Below are 17,911 nucleotides of genomic sequence, written 5' to 3' on the forward strand. Positions count from 1 at the left end.
ATTTTGTGAAATATAGTTTAAAGTGGAATAGGATAATACTATTGTGCCTTAATCGAAGATTAAAACGCGAAATTATACGAATCTCGAACTCAAATACCTACCCGTATCGGCCCTTTCTAAGGAATCCCGAGTCAATCCAAGCACGCCACCTCGAATTGCCTATTCTCTTTGTGGCGGCCATATTTACAGAAACATAATTAAACGAAGACATGGCTCAAAGGACTTGTATTCAAGCCAAAATTATTAATAATAAAAAAATAAGCAAGGTCGATCAGAGGAGAAAACTGTCAAAAACTTGAAACTTCCACATTTTTCAAAATTTTGCCGAAGACGTTGCTACCTACCTATCTTTTTAATTTAAAAATTTATAAATGACATGTGTGACTAGCTGATATTTATAATAAAATCCCTTGCAAGTGTGCGGTCGTTGTTGGGATTTTAAGTATTTGTTCTCAACTTATGTTGTGGTTGTTTATTAAACCGTGCCTATTATAAGCTGGTAAGCTTAATTTTCTATTTAAACTTATATATATTTTGATTTAAGCAAGTTACATAATACTATTTTTCATTTTAGAGATGATTTTTGAGGTGGGGGTAGGTAAATACTAAAAGTGGTATGTGTAAAGACAGGTCTTTAACTTTATATTCTTTAAACTATTGTCGGCGTTGGCTGGAGACCTCATGTACCTCACCTGATGTATTAAATATTGTCAATTAACTGGTGCGTCAAAGACGTTTTACTGCAACAGCCCTCGCTATGGATGTCCAACAGGATGAGTGGCTGCACTTGCCAGTACCACTGCCAGTGAATATACTATTATAATAATACTTTCATTATATATGGTACATTCACTAATACATGGAGGTTTATTATTTTGCATTGGCAATAAACTGTAGGTTGAGAATGGTACATATTGGGTACACAATCAAGTATGTCTAAGTGTACATATAAGTGCAAACCGAGGTGAACTCTGTAGCTTTAGGCCATGGCCTAATTATTGGCTTACACAGTTTGATAATTTTGAATGTAACAACAAGCATGTTATCAAGATTCAAGAACCTTTTATGACTGATGTTTATGGCACACAATATTGTAAACAATTTGAGCTCAGTGGGCACGAGCAAACAGAATGCACAAATATGGGTAAATAAGAAAACAAGCTGAGTTCAGCCATGTCGAGCATGTGTAGCCTGTCGAAATCAACAAGCGTTTAAATATAATATAAATGATTATGGAGATGCTGACATTTGTGAAAAAAGTTGTTGTTGTGAAAAATAGACACTTGCTTTTGTATAAATTTAGATTTCTTCTGGGACAGGTAGAAGCATGGGGTATCAATTCATATAAATTAACTTTAGTACACATTTATAAATGGCGACACTTGCATAAAATAAAAAATATAAAGCATTGAAACTAACTAACATTTTTTACTTTAAAATTTTAAAAGTGCAGACTCAACTTCTTTGCGGCTTATTATAAATGTATGTTATTATAAAAATGCCTGAACATGAATAATACCCTTGACAAAATGTGATAGCAGCCATCTATTGCCTTTTTGAATATTAGCACAATCGCATCGCAGGTTTACTTCGTGCCATCTATTAATCAAACTAGGCATCCAAATAAGCAGAGTGACAAGTGTGAAATTTCTTTGTATGAGATTAGGCATCTGTACTAGTATAGTATTATATTGTCTGTGGCATAAGTAATTTTCTATTGGGAACATACTTATTCAACTTTGTACCCAAAATTTGTCACCAAATTTTATACTGTGGTGAATACTTAATTATACACATTATTGAGGTCTTAGGTTTTTGCGATTGTTACACATAGGAAATGAAACTATTTTTCCGGATTTAAATCGCGTACATTTGTTTTTTCAAACAAACCAACAAAACAAAACAAAGTCAACCATGACCATGGGACCAGTAAAGGGCCCGAAACGTCGATTTGTTTGAAAAAATAAATATACACAATTTAAATCCGGAAAAATTGTTTCATTTCCTATACACATTATTGTTATACCTTACGAAATATATTATCGCACCCTTCATGAAATAATGGCATAAGTGGAATATGGTAAACATTTTATTGCTCCATTATATACAGAAAAATATAACCCACATCTTCTCCAATTGGAGATTAGGTTCAGAAAAATATAACCCATATCAACTCCAATTGTGGAGAATGTGCTTATAGTTTCCTATTTTTTCCTATTTTTCCTATTTCCTATAGTACCTGATGGAGCAATAAATGTTTTTGACGTAAATCTACTCGTGCCATTCTTCCATGAGAGGTGCGTTTTATTAATAATTTCTTCAGTTCTTTGTTAATCTAACAAAATTTTAATGGTATTAATCGAGTGCTTACTTGTTAGTACAGGAGAGTATGTTGTATTGGAGTCACAACTCCTCCAAGAGCTCCTTAAATAATTCAAGTTTATTTTGTCTTTCTTGTTAGACTGTCTCATATGTTGTTAGCCTATTACCATATATTAAAATCCTGTATTGGTAACTGTATATTATTATTGTTATTAGAGTGGCTTCATTCGGGGCATATGTAGCCCCTCATCACTGTGACCACCAGTTGATCTATTGTGATCACCACTAATTACTGTTCGGAGCCAAGGCCGACAGCATTGAAGAACTGAAGGACTTTCCTGGCTCCGACATATTTAATGTCCTCTGGTTGTGGCATGTGCCTTCCCAGTATGGATCTTTATTCGCCCATCAGGGCGTAGAATGAGCAGGAGTTTCATCCGCCTCGTGGCAGAATCTACACTCTCTATTGTCTCTCTGGCCCAATATTTGACATGTGCTTGTTCAAGCCACAATGTCCTGTTAAGACTCATGTGAGCAATCTGATGCCATTCCTGTCTAATGACAGAGCTTCTCTACAGTGTTTCGTACTGTAGGCAGTTATCAGGGTTTTTGAATGCTCATGACCCTTACTCTGTAGCCGCACTTCTCGGGAGACGTGTGTGCTCTCGTTCAGCAGAGTGAGCTTTGCGAGGCTATATGCTATCCCTATAAAGGGTTCGGGTCCAATAAAGGTTTCCCTAGCACCAGCCTTTGCCAGTTTGTCTGCTGCCTCATTTCGCAGGCCTCTTTATTCCTTTTACTGAGAGCGTTCAGTATAGTCACACAGTTCTCTACAATCCTCGATGTTTGGGTGACAGAGGTTAGTGCTTGTGGAGTGGCTTGACTATCTGAGTTTATGTAAATATACTTGTTAACGTAGCCTTTCTTCAGGTTCAAATCCGCACAAGCAATTATGGCGTACATTTCGTCCTGAAAGATAGAGGAGTGTCGTCCCAAATTCAGCTTATAGTTGAGCCTGAGTCTACAGCCGTGTATACCACAGCCTATGTTGGGTCCCATCTTAGACCCATCGGTATACCAAAGAAGGCTACCGTCCTTCCATGAAGACTGTTGGTTTTCCAGTCTTCCCTAGTTGGAAATTGTACCTGGTAGAGTTTTTCACAGTTTTGCTTGGGAAGCATGACATCAGAAGTCATTCCCAGAGCAGAATGTTCCAGAATTGAGTCCTGGGTTGATTTCAACGTCTGGGAGAACCATCTGATCCTTAACTTGGTGGTGAGCCTGTACATGCTGGTACCTGCCTCCTTATTTATGAATATATGCAAGGGAGTCAGATTCAGTAATGCATTTCGGGCCGCCCCCGGAGTAGTGGACATGACTCTCGTTACTAGAAGGCACGCGATGCGCTGTAGACTGCTCAATGTGGCAATAGTGGTTGTTTGGCTGACTTTAGCACTCCAAACAGCAGAGGCATGTTACTATGGGCCTCACTATTGCCTTGTATAACCGGAGAGTCATCTTTGGTTTTAGACCCCAACGCTGTCCCGCCATACGACTACAGATACCTAAGGCCATCTTGGCCTTGTTAATCGTGTTAGCCACATGGCAGTTCCACCTTAGGGTTTGATCTAGGGTTATCCCAAGACATTTAACTTCTGCGGAAAAACTCACAATCCTGCCACCAAGGATCGGTTCCACTAGTTTATCTAGTTTCCGCTTCCTAGTGAAGGGGACTATGGTTGTCTTTTCCGCGTTAATAGATAATTCGTTATCTTGACATCACGCGGAAATGGTGTCAAGAGCTCCTTGCATGAGTGATGATATGGTGCTTTGGCAGTGCCCTCGAACTGTGAATGTCAATATTCAGTTCGACCAACCTATACTGGAGCTGATCCACAGCAAGGGTCCACAGGAGAGGAGAAATTACCCCACCTTGCGGGCAGCCCCTGACCGTGGAAGCCGCCACAAGCCGGTCCCCAGTAACTGTACATACACTCATATCTAGAAATTACAATTACATTTTAAATTGCAAAACTGAATGTTTCCCTTTAGTAAGTATTTGTGTTGTTTATCAGGTGCCGGAGCATTCAAGCGGCGTTAATAGGCCCGTGGCTGTTAGATTGAATTTCATGTGGAGCGTTACATAGTATGCCATTCTGACTTGTAGTGGTTTTATGAAATGTAGTGTTTTCCATTGTTGTGGTTCCAACTTCCAACTCTATCTAAAATGTTCTGCTGTTTGTCCAAGTTTTTAAGGACCGGTGTGTGGGAGGTATGTGTGGTGTCTGTTTCCAGAAAGCTTGATTAACTGATTCAATTATAAATATAATATTATCATAAGGATTGGCGGTTATTGGTGTACTTAGTATCATTGTTGACACAATTTCCAAGTACATTTATTTCTGTATTGATAGTTCTGCATGTTCTGGCACTACATCAATCAACTAAAGAATAAAATAAAATTGGCATATTTTGATATACAGAACTACAAACAATTACAATAAATAGCATAATAATAATAATCTCAGTACAGAGTACTAAAAAAACCGACCTCAAAAGTAAGCGGAATTACGTCTATTTGCAAAGTTTTATTGAAATATCCCCTAGTTCGCCACTATACAGGAGTAATAGCAAAATCAACCATTAAAGTAATTGCTCCTAAATTAAAGTTAGGCGCTATTTATAAAAATGAATCTTCATGCGTGAACAGCCACCCTTCGAGGTGGATGCTTTTCTTCAAAATGAAATGGGACCACTATAGAAGTACCCCCTTTCTAACAAAAAAAAACATGAAAATCGGTTCACAAATATCGGAGTTATCGCGTAACATACATACAAAAAAAAGAACACAGACGAATTGAGAACCTCCTCCTTTTTTGAAGTCGGTTAAAAACAGTATCAAAACAAAATAGTGATTGTAATAAAACAAAGTAAATAAAAATAAAAGTGAAAAAAAATGTAGGTTACAAGTCTCAGCATCTAAGGACTAAGTAATAGCCCTTGCTGTTATATTGTTCTTCATCATAGACTGGTAATGTAAAAAAATTAAAATATTAATAGTTGCATTTTATGCACGCTTAGCAGTTTATTAATTGTGGTGTGATATGGTTCCTTCTAGACACAGAGTGACTAGAATATCTCTTGCAGTCATTGTGAACGTCTGTATAACTTTATTGTTTTTTTTCAAATATGCAAGGTCTGTGCACCATATCACTAACTCAAGTGAGATAAAATTAATGAATTACATACCAAGAACCTGGTAATAATATTTTAATAGTATTTTTAGTATTATTTTAATAGTATTTTGAGACTCAGTTCTGTGACATCCCCTTTTTATTCCAGATTCCTACGATTTTAATGAATACAAATGCGAAAGTAGAGCTCCGATGTGCCAGATATGTATCGTTTTGTATGTAGAAAATAAGTAAATAATTACTTGCCTAAAAATCACGAACTAAAATAAAATAAAAACGACAAAACTACTAAAATATCACTTTCAAGGTGTCGATGATTATATAATATAATAAAATTTTTGAACAAGCAATTTACGTAGTGTCTATATACATATTATATATATCCGGGTAGCAGTTCCCAAGAAGTGACTAAACTCCTGGTTGCCTTACTGAGATCTCTGTATTCTTAGGTTTCTCTTCACATTAACTTTTTTTTTTTTTTTTTTTTAATGACATTTTGCAGTTGGCCGCTGATGGCCTTTACTGCGCCACCGGAGCGAGAAGGGCGAGCTGAAGGCTCATAACCCCTAAAACAAACTTAAAGCTAAGTAGCGGGCCTGAGGGCGCCCAAGTGGGCACGGACCTCGGCTCAGGGCGCTACTGGAGACTTCCGCCAGAAGGGCGTGCTGTTGGAGAGAATCTACCAGTGTACGTGCTAAAATGAGGGGCTCTACGACCTCGCCGACGAGGACGGTTGGTGCGTGCGGGACGGGACTGACTAGAAATCTGGTTGGCCTTCAAAGTGGCGAGAGTGATAGGGTCGTCAGGGTCGTTGAGGACTTCCCTTGGCCGACGGGTCCTACGTACGCGGTGGGGTTGTTCCCTGAGGGGGTCGTAAGAGGATGCAGCCACCACGAGGGGGTAGGGGTGGTGAGGAGCAGAGTCGAAGTATTTTCTCGACGCCTGTTTCATGAATTGGGCTATTGTGGGGAGCCGTAAATCTATATGGAGGTTAGCGTTGCGCAGGTACCACGGGGCACCTGTCGCGTTGCGCATGAATCTATTTTGGAGAGCCTGCAGGCGGTGTATTAACGCGGGATTTGCCTGAGCGAATGCGACGCTGGCGTACGTCATGATAGGGCGGATGCAGGTCGTGTACAGTCTCACCTTATTGCGAAGGGAGAGTTTACTATGCTTGTTGAGAAGGGGATGAAGCCGGCTCATAACAAAGTGGGCGCGATGGCGGACGGTTTTCACGTGTGCTTTGAATGACAGCTTCCTATCGAGCGTAACTCCTAAGTATTTGACCGTGTTCACCCAGGGGATTAGGCGGTCAAAGAGCGAGATCGGGTTGAGGTTTTGTACCCTACGACTGGATAGGTTACTTCGCGTGAAGAATACCGCCGCGCTTTTGTCGGGATTGACTTCGATTCTCCATCTGCGAAACCACTCGCCTAGGCGTGTGGTGGCAGATTGGAGAGCCGCGGAAACTAACTTGGAGCTGCGCGCCGAATAGTAGAGCGCAGTGTCGTCGGCAAAGAGGGCGAGATTTACTGCCTGATACTTGGGGATGTCGCAAGTGTACAAGGAGAAAAGGAGAGGCGAGAGGACAGAGCCTTGCGGGACTCCAGCTCTTACGGGGTGAGGGGAGGAGAGTGCGCCCTCAACTCGGTAGCGGAAAGAGCGGTTCGACAAGAAGTCTCGAATGATGTGCACGAGACTATCAGGCACGCCGAGTTTATACAGCTTGTAAAGTAAGCCGTTGTGCCAGACTTTGTCGAAGGCTTTTGCCACATCGAAGAAGGGGCGCCGGTGGGCATGAAGCGGGGGCGATCGAAGCCTTCGGAGATGTGTTCCACTATCCGGTGCACTTGCTGGACGCATGAGTGCCTAGCTCTGAAACCGAACTGTTCGTCGGGGAGGAGATTGTGAGACATGACGTAGTCTCTGAGGCGGGCGTATAGGATGCGCTCATAGAGTTTGCCCATGGTGTTAAGCAGGGAGATGGGACGGTAACTGGAGGGCTCAGATGGAGGTTTCCCGGGCTTGTGAATACCGATGACCACCGCCTCTTTCCACTTTTGCGGAAAGATGCAGTTAGTCAGAGCGGCGTTAAAAATTGCAGTCAGGAGACAGATGAGGGGTGCAGAAAGCTGTTTAAGCACCTTGTTGGAGATACCGTTAGGGCCTGGGGCTTTGCGGGGCTTAAGGTTCTTTATGAGCGATTCTACTTCCTTTGGGGTGACCGGGGGGAGGGGAGGGTCGGAGGGCGGGACTTCACATTAACAACATTATGTTCGAGTAGTCACCATTCGAGGGAAAATCTTAACACCGCGATTCAGAAATAACGCCAAATGGGTCAATGCCATCTAGCAAATTCTTAGAGAACTAAAAGTGAAGAATCTGGCTTAAGGTCCATTACATAAAGTAGGTTTGTTACATTTATTAAAATGGGGTGTATTGTGTATTCATACAATCAAAAAAATACTATGGCAGCTTTGCGCCAAACCGTTGCGAGATGTAATTGTTCAAATTTACGAATTTCACAAGGAAATAACTTTGGTATGGTATATTGTAACGGGCTGGTATCCACAACTCGACTCGTGAAAGTATCTACAATAAACCTATGTAACGGTTTCTACATCCATCTGAAAGTTTTAGTTTCTTTTAATCACGTACAATGCAGAGCTGATGAGAGACAAAAGTGTAAGATGATGTACTGTCAAGAACACATCATGCTGGACATTTCAACCATTATAATCACAGAACAATAAATACAGTAGAAGTATCTAGTTAGCGTCAGACGCGTTCTAACAGTTAAGCAGATCTCGTTAGACCTACTTGAACTCAGGCCGCCATTTTCGCTTTGTATGGTGTGGTTGTGTCACTCTTTTGCGCAAATCCTGTAAAATCGTAGATTTTTTGTATGATACCAAGTGACGGGACGAACAACTCATGCGCCTGATGGTAAGCGACACGCCTGTCCATAACAGTTGCAGCGCCACTCAGAGCTTTAAAACACAAAGGTCTGAGGGGCACTGCCACTGCGCCCGTCACCGTGAGACAGAGTTTGGTAAGTGTCATGTGTCTGCAACCAGCCCTGCCCTGCCCTTCAAAACCGGAACATAGTAATGCTCATATTACTGCTTGTCGGCAGAAATAGATAAGGTGGCAGTACTTCCCTGGACGAATTCTTTCACAAGGAGCTCTACTGCTACTAAAAACGGCCTCATTGTGCTGTTTCGGCGTGCAAAAATATATAATAATAGCCGCACCAAAAATATTATCCGTAGTAGTATTTCATATCATCGGCAAGTCTTAATAAATTTTCAATTTTCTGTCTATCGATTTTGTTTTTTGTACTGCAACAAACGAAAGTAAACATTTCGAATTTTCTACTACCGTGGACACTGCGAACAAAAGTTTAGCGAAAAAATGCTTCACGAGCGTTTTGTTAATTTTAGACTTAATTGATCGAAACAAAGTTCATTATGCAATGTGTGCGTTAAAGAACATCTGTTGTCGAAAAGATACTACTTTCTATTTGTTCAGATGTTAATCGTTCGTCGTAGTCCAGCTATTGGCCGCAAGATGGATGGATGTTGAATAAAATTTAAATATAAAATCAAAACGTCTTGACTTGCAATAAAGGTATTGAACTTTCAACGATATAGCAACCGGGTAAAGTTAAATTATATTAACAATCCAGAATTTGTTACATCTTTTTAAATTAGAACCTATGACCAATCATTATCAAGATTGCATATTATTATGTGTTTATCATTTGTTTGTGTGCGTTTTGGCGACAGCGGTTCCGATAGTAATCGAGGCGTAAGGCATCTCCATTGTTTTTCTTCTTCTGTGGTTGTAATGGTAAGCGGTATGCCGCCGCTCTGAACTCCATGGAGTTAAATTTAAATCTTCAGTGACACAAAATATATTTTAGTTCTTATTTAAATGGTATGGCATGTTTTTGGTACTTTAAAAAAGTTCTACGCATGAAACTTGTGTATTCGTGTACGGAGTAGTAATATGAACGAAAATATAATAAATAAAGGCTAATCAGTAAGCCGCCCGTGAACATGAGACGTGTAGAGGGCCCGAACCTTTGGTTTATTTAAATATACTTCATAGGGCCTCGTCTCCTAACCGTAACCACTCCGAGATATAACAGTTCAAAGCAATGAATTTTCACAGGGCACAAATCAAATTTGACAAATCACTTTGACGTAATAATCCCACTGACATAATAATTACTATAGTAGCTCAGCTCCAAACCGTAACCGTGATTTTCATGTAAAATTCATAATTTTGAACAATAACATCTCTCAACAGTTATCTGCCATTATTATTTTTTGTTTGTAAAAAAAAGAAAATAACTATACTAATAAATAATTTGACACACTCGCCCATGTTATATTTATATTTACTGCCTCCCATGACTGCTACGCAGACACATCCCGGACACTCCATACAACGGTCGAAAATTATTCACCTACTACTACTACATACAGCAAGGCGCTATCGGCACACGCGCGAATGTGTGCGTGAAGTGGCAGGGTTACCTACCCATCACTTGCTCGTACTATTAGGTTACGTGGCCAAAGCGGCAACATAGCGAAAATTCTAACGAAGTTATGGCGTCTAATTATATTGATATAATAAATCTGTATTATATATTACTCTACACTAAAGAAAACAATAACTGAATGAGGCTCAGACATAAGTTTTTTTACTTACTTCGTTTCATCTTTCAAAAAACGAAAGAAGCTCCTCTCTTTATCCCGTTTAGATGATTATAAACAGCCGCACACAGCACAATTCACGACCATTATAAATAGTAACGTAAAATGATGTTATACCTATATTAACGTACAAATTTCGTAATGAATAAATGAAAACTATATTCAAATATCAAAGCCGTCTTAGCGCGAAAATGGCTCGCCGACAGCCTTGTACTCGTTCAGTCTATGACCATCAATGTGCGGGGCGTGGTGCGGTATCTAAAGCTAGGGAGCGACGGAGAGTGTCCGTTCTCAATACTTATTTGTTCTCTGACGCAGAGGTTCCAGGTTCGATTCCAGGGCCGGGAAAAATATTTGTATGGCCTACATTTATTTATCTCGTGAGTTTGGGTGTAATTTGTGGTTGTCTATATGTGTATACATGGCACACGCGATACAGGGTTTCCCTAGTGCGGGGCTATGTTGAGTGCGTGCCTTATTATTATTATTAATATTATTTCACGGAAAAACAACGTTTTATCAAACGTTGGTTGGCTAATAATTTTCAAACATAGTCTGTCTTTTTTGAAAACGGAGTAAAATGATTATTGAAATTGTATTACTGCCTTCTTTATTCTTATTTTGACAGCTGGCCTACTAGTATCAAAATATTTTTTTATTCATATACATTTTAACAAGAATATTATGCGGATTTGATTACTTATCTATAATGAATTGAAATGAGAATTTTAAACTATATCTGCTCTTTGTATTTTTAATAGATATAGCTCTCAATGTAATGTGTGTATGTATGAACTTCTTAAAATTGACAATTCAATTGAACCTGTGCCCAGCAGTTGGACGAATAATGTGCCGATGATGATTGAAATGAAAGAAATGCGGCTATTTAATTTATTGCGTGCATAACCAATATTCAGCCGATAGTATATTTATTTATCGACTGCAAGCAATCACTAGTTGCTTGTATGTGGGCAACTTTTGCACAATGAGCTGTCATTGTACTCCATCTTCAAGAAAAGAATATATGATTATAAAAATGTTAATAACCGTAAACTGATTATGAAACTGTAAACTGATTATAAAAAATATATCTGAACGAAAATGACTCGTATAAAAAAAACAAAATTACAGTTACAGAATAATTACATAGTTTTTTTGAAATTTTTCTGAGAACTTCGGAGTTTTACTTCGGATTTGTATTTATTGAAACTATGGGAATCAGGAATAAAAAGGGGATATCACAAAATTGGGTCTAGCATAGCAAAGCATTGTGCAACGTCGATATTGCGCTCGAATTGTATGTACGATTGAAGAGCCAACGTGTCGCGAACAGTCGGACCAAGCCATGAGCCATGAATGTGCCCTTAGTTGCATGCTTGACAATTTCCCGTCAACACCCTGAACCACTTGACGTGCTGTCACTAACCGACAAAAAATATTCCTTGTTCATATATATATATATTTATATTATATATATCTTATATGTTCAAAGTATATTTTACTTAAACAGGTCCTTGCGATTTAACGCTCTATGTGGTACAGCAATTGTAATGGGTAGGCGCGACGCTCACCGCCAGGCGCGACGCTCACCGCCAGGCGCACGACTTTGTTCCACCCGTCACTTGGTACCTATCATTAAAAATAATAACGTAGAATAGTACATCATGGGACTATTGTTAAAATGTTATTTCTAAGGTTGTCTATTGGTTTGCACAATAATCTGCAAAAAAGTGCATTTATTAGGGTAATGTGCAATTTGAGGCTCAGGCTGAGATTTATAAAAAGATGATTGTTTTTATTTACCCCAGGTATGATCTCCACAACAGCATTCCGTCGAAGAGACTCATCTAAAAATAAATACCTTGCTGCTAAGAAACGTTGACGTTATTGAACAATATTAACTGACAACATTAATCGAAACTGACACTGGCCCAAGCCTAGTGGCCGCCATTAAGGAATTAGAAATAGAATAGAACTTTGATTTCGACTAAGCAAAGATGGCAAGACAAGCAGGTTTTCTGTATTTACCATAGATATAGGAAAAAAGGGGAGATTTGGTATGAGGGCGTGGTTCGTGTCGTCTCGATATGGTCATTTTGACCATATCGGAGGTGACACGCCTTCAAACATCGCTACAGTAACATGGCGATCGTTGTACATACAAGATCTCTCCAAACACGTGAAAATGCCAAGTTGTAGTGATAAGCCTTGTAAAAATTGGAGTGAAAACAAAAATCCTAAAACCAGTGGCATAACATACCACCAGCTGTTTGCATTTTAGTTACTATTTCTATTATTATTCAATGTTTTGTTTTTGTCTCCATAGCAAGTTCTAGGCCTAAATATAGTGATGTTCATTTACGATGATTGATGTTTATCGACAATTAATTTTTACTGAAACGTTTGAATTTCTTATTATGATTTTAGTAATTAAAGTCCCTAAAATGTCGAAGCGAAAAGCATTCACGTTAAATTGATTTCTTTTATTTTATTATTACTACCCCGCCGAGGCAACCGCGAGCAACCGTCACTACTACAGGCGTAAAACGCGCCGTGAAGCACATTTCACATAATTAACCAATTTTACATACTTACCTATTACATACTTTGGATGCCGCGACGGCGGCTGCCAAGTCACCATGACGGGCGTAAAACGCGGTGTGAAATGTGCTACTAAATTTGACAGGTACTTAACTATTACATTCTACGGAGGCAGCGCGGTCCCGCGGTCGACGCGGGTGAAAACCGCTCCGTGAGTTCTTAGTGTAACGAAAAATGAGTTTCAGCGCCATCTAACGTGTAATAGTTAGCTATTACATATACTAGTAGCATTTTTTTACTAAAACGCCACCTAATGGTGAAGGGCTGAACCAGGATGAAAAAAATACTGAAATATTGCAATATGACTCTTACGCAAGTGACTGTAAGTTTAATTTTGTAAAAATCAAAAATTGTGTTACGTCGTTTTCATGTTTTAAGCCCTAACCAATCAAAATCGTTAAGTTATGGTAGTAGATAATAGAGCGTAAAGTTTGAATTGAAGTTTGATTTGAATGAAGAAATGAAATTAAACTTTGAGTTTTTCTTGCTAAAACAGGCAAAATTACTTTTCTATTTACGAAAAACTTGCTTAAGACGCCATTTTTTATTAGTCGAAGTCAAAGTTAGTTTATTATTAGGCTTATTAGTCTAGATCACAACGGTCTCCTTTTTTATATACATTTACCATGTGTTACATGATATAAAATAAAATACGAGTCGTAGATATTTAATGACTGGTTTAATATATGTATAATCGTGAGAGTATGTAGAGTCTGACCATTGCGATAGGGTTGCTTTCTTTTCTATAATTGTGTTAAAAAATATCTTTGATTCTGTAGTGGCTTTTGTAACGATAAGCTTAACGACTTCAATTTCGTTAGCGATATATTGCCGTTTCCGGGGCTTTCTCGTTCTTTTGAACCTTTATTGCATGGGCTATTTCTGACAAGAGTATGTCTTTGGGTGTATCTGAACTATGCCGTTGCGTGTTTCATTTATTACATATTGTGATTGCGTTACGTTGGATGTATTTAAAAAAAAAATTAAATGTATCACTCTTTATAAAAATTCGTTGCCTCATTTATATTATATAGGCGTCCTGATAGTACTACCACTTTCATTAGTCAGAGTAGACGTCCATTCGTCTTATCGCTCAATTCTTTACGAGTATATATATGTCTTTCTTGAAGCGCAAGGCTTGCCAATGAATTTTTAGACAATTTGCTGTCTTTTCATTTTCGTTTTTTATGTTATATTTCTAGTTGTTTCTTTACTTATTTCAAATTTTACTGTTTTGGTTGTATGCTTTTGATAGAGTAATTTTCTTTGTCTAAGTAAATCTTCCGTTTCTCAGTTAATGTATTGTGCTTCTTTTTCGTACCTGTACCTGAGACGTATGGTGTCTTTTGATGACTGTACGGAGAAAGAGATAAACAAGAGACTCACGCTAGATTGGAAACAACATTGGGAGTCTCAAAGAAATTATTAAAAATAATAGGGGTTAAAGTATGAAATTGCCGATTTGTACTGAAAATCTAAATTGTTTATTTTTTAAATTTTTAACAAATTTATTTAATCAAAATAGTTGCCATTATTATCTATACATTGCTGCCATCTAATGGGAAGGTTATTAATGCCTTTGCGATAGAACTCCGACGATCTAGACTGCACAAACTGTGTGAAAGCATTTTGTACTGCCTCCTGGGAAGAAAACTTCTTGTCACGTAGATAATTGTCCAAATCACGAAAAAAATGGTAGTCCGTTGGAGCAAGGTCTGGTGAATACGGAGGATGACGAATGGTTTCTAACTGCAGTTCCTGAAGGGTCAAAATGGTTTCTCGTGCTGTGTGAGGTCTCGCGTTGTCGTGGAGCAATAATGGTGAAGATCGATTCATGAGTCGGGGCTGTTTTACTGCTAGTTTTGTCAACATGGTTCGGAGTTCGGCACAATAGACATCTGCCGTTATTGCTTGACCAGATCGGAGAAAACTATAGTGAATAACACCATGCTGAGACCACCAAACAGTTACCATTACCTTTTTATTGGTAAGTTTTGCTTTAGGACACTGTTGTGGCATTTGACCTGGGGTCAGCCATTGCATTTTTCTTTTCCGGTTATCATAAAGAATCCACTTTTCATCACATGTTACAATTCGATCCAATATTCCTTCATTTCTGTACCGGTTCAACAAGGCAACACAAGTTTCAACACGCGTTTCTTTCTGCAGATCAGTCAAATCATGAGGCACCCATTTTTCGTATTTTTTTATTTTATTGATTTGACGCAACTGAGTCAATATTGTGGGTAAGGTAACGTTAAACCATGCCGCTAATTCCTGGGTAGTTTGACTAGGATCGGCTTCCACTATCTCTCTTAATTCATCGTTATTCACCTGTGTGGGCGGTCTTCCTCGTGACTTGTTCTTTAAGTCGAAATTTCCATCACGAAAGCGTTCGTTCATTAGTAGACCCCTCTCCAAAGGCAGCATTGATATTGCGGGCTGTTTCTGCCGCGTTAGTTCCGCGTCGGAACTCGTATTCAAAAATCACTCGAATTTTCGCAGTATCCATCTTTCTTGTCTAAATTGAATAACAAAAACAATTGAAAGTCGATATTCAAATGTTTCAAATTTAAAAAAAAAAATCACAGAAACCATTTGAAAAAAGTTTCATTCGAAAACCTCAAACCATGAAGATTCTATGAAAATTCAAAGAACCTATTGCAATAAAACGGCAATTTCATACTTTAACCCCTAATATCTATACATATGAAAGTATGTATAAAAAGAAAGGTATACGAGACAGTGATATTACCTTGTTTAACATATGGTCGCCAAACATGGTCTTTAAAGAAAAAAGACAAAGAAAGAGTGGCAATCTGCCAGCGGAAGACGGAGAAAAGTTCACTGTGTATTAAAAGATCTGACAAAATTAAAAATCTAATTATAAGGAGAAAAAGAAAACAAAAGTACAGGATGTAACGTAAAGAATACGCCAACTACAATGGAAACGGGCAGGCTATATCTGTAGGTTAGATAATACCAGATGGACAAAAATTACCACAGAATGGATCCCAAGAGATGGAAAAAGAGAAAAGAAGAGATGGAGAGACATTTTCACAGAAAAAATCGGACTGGATTGGAAGACTAAAGCGAGAGAAAAAGAAGAGTGGACAGATCCGGCGGAGGCGTAACGCCGTAGAGGCGACTACTACATACAATAATTACTTAGTTTATGTTTTTTCTCTTTTTAAAAGTATGTCAAGAAAATGTAGTAGAAATAAAGGCTATTTTTATTTTATTTATTTCATTTATCGCGGTTATGAAAATAACTTAGGAACGTTAGGTCGCCAGACCTCGCAGAACGTTCGTTAACACCGCGCAATGCACACAAAGAAACAAAGGAAGGAGCAGGTTGCCGCTCCGCGAGCACAAAAGCTGGCGACGGCGAAACCCGACGCCGCACAAAGCGCGCGCGCGGCGTGGCGGCGCGGCGGCGCGTGACGGCGCGCTCTTATACGGCGCGCGCGCCGCGCGGCCGCCAGCCAGCGCCAGCATGCCGCGCGCGCACGGCCGCCTCGGCCGCCAGGGGCTGCAGCAGCAGCTCGACGAGCCCGCGCCCAAGGGCTGCGGACCCTTCCGCCGGCCCTCGCTGCCCAGCAGGCCCCCGCCTGAGGCGCCGCTTCCGTTGCAGAGGCAGATGGCCATCGACGGCGGCGACGCGCCGGCCGACGGCGCCGGCACGTGCGTCATCACGCTGCAGCACGCCGAGCACCAGGACTCTACGCTCTACCGGTTCGGTTGTTGGCCTCCGGGCTTAGGGATATTGCGTATTCGTTAGCGAGATCCGCAACTTTTTGAGTCGACCGTCGTTGCAGATTCGAGAAAGGCACGATTCTCCGTTTCTGCCCCGGCCCCAGCCTGCTCGGCCGGAAAGTGTTCCTGTACACGAACTATGTCGTATCCGAAGGAGGTGAGTTCGAAACGCTCGGAACGAACCGGACCCGCTCTCGTTCGTCCGGCAGTCGCGATGTCTCCTGCGTGTTGCGCAGGTGACGACGCGGAGTTCGTGCGCAACCAGTACTACGGCTTGGAATGGCAGCGCCTGTCGCCCGAAGACGGTGCTATCGAGGGGGGCGCGGCCGCGCTGGGTGCCGGCGCGCTGCTGGCCGATACCGATTGCGGCTGCGAGTTGCGCCTGACTCGCGCCGGCGCCTACCATTTCTACTTCGTGTACGACACCGCGTGAGTACCGAACGGCCGACGCCGCACCCGGCGGGACTGCCGACGACTGACGCTCGTGCCGTTGCAGGGAGTGCCCGCTGGGCCCGCAGGGCTCGGGCTGGTTCCAGGTGCTCCCGGAGCTGCGAGTGGGAGGCGCGCGCCTGCCGCTGGACGCCATCATGTGCCAGACCGTGCTGGCCAAGTGCCTCGGGCCGCTGCCGCGCTGGGAAGACACGCTGCGCGTCGCGCACGAGTCCGGTTACAACATGATCCACTTCACGCCCGTGCAGGTGAGTACTCGGCCGCGCCCGGCCGGCCCGCGGCGAGCGCGGGTCGCTGACGGGCGTCGCGTCCATCAGGAGCTGGGCGCGTCGGGCTCGTCGTACAGCATCGCCAACCAGCTGCGGCCGGACCCGCGCTTCGGCGGGCCGACAGCCGCCGGCGCGGAGCGGCGCGAGGTCTCCTTCGCCGACGTCGAGAACGCGGTCGCCAAGATGCGCAGCGAGTGGCACGTGAGCGCCCGCCCGCCGCCGCGGCCCCGGCGCCGCGCCCGGCTCGCTGACGCCGCGCGCCCCGCAGATGCTGTCCATCTGCGACGTGGTGCTCAACCACACGGCCAACGAGACGCCGTGGCTGCGCGAGCACCCCGAGGCGGCCTACAACGCGCGCGACTGCCCCCACCTGCGGCCCGCCGCGCTGCTGGACGCGGCGCTGGCGCGGCTGACGCGCGACGTGGCGCAGGGCCGCCTGGCGCCGCGCCTGCCCTCCGCGGTGTGCGCGCCCGAGCACCTGGAGGTGCGGAGCGACGCAACCCCGCCCCGCCCGCCCCGCCGCGGCCCCGCCCGCGCTAACGCCGCCCCGCGCAGGTGCTGCGGGAGGAGCTGACGGAGCGCGTGCTGCCGGCGC

The 17,911-nt window shown here is 42.0% G+C and overlaps 1 long non-coding RNA gene across 1 annotated transcript; it reads left to right on the forward strand.

Moving 5' to 3' along the window:
• The first annotated feature begins 477 nt into the window (after positions 1-477).
• Positions 478-12,446, forward strand: LOC113236563. The gene is made up of 3 exons (XR_003310970.1): positions 478-499; positions 11,751-11,865; positions 12,049-12,446. It is a non-coding gene; the product is annotated as an uncharacterized LOC113236563 (long non-coding RNA).
• The last annotated feature ends 5,465 nt before the right edge of the window (positions 12,447-17,911 follow it).

Source organism: Hyposmocoma kahamanoa, unplaced genomic scaffold, assembly GCF_003589595.1.
Source record: "Hyposmocoma kahamanoa isolate Upper Pololo Valley unplaced genomic scaffold, ASM358959v1 92, whole genome shotgun sequence".
NCBI classification, from domain to species: Eukaryota; Metazoa; Arthropoda; class Insecta; order Lepidoptera; family Cosmopterigidae; genus Hyposmocoma; species Hyposmocoma kahamanoa.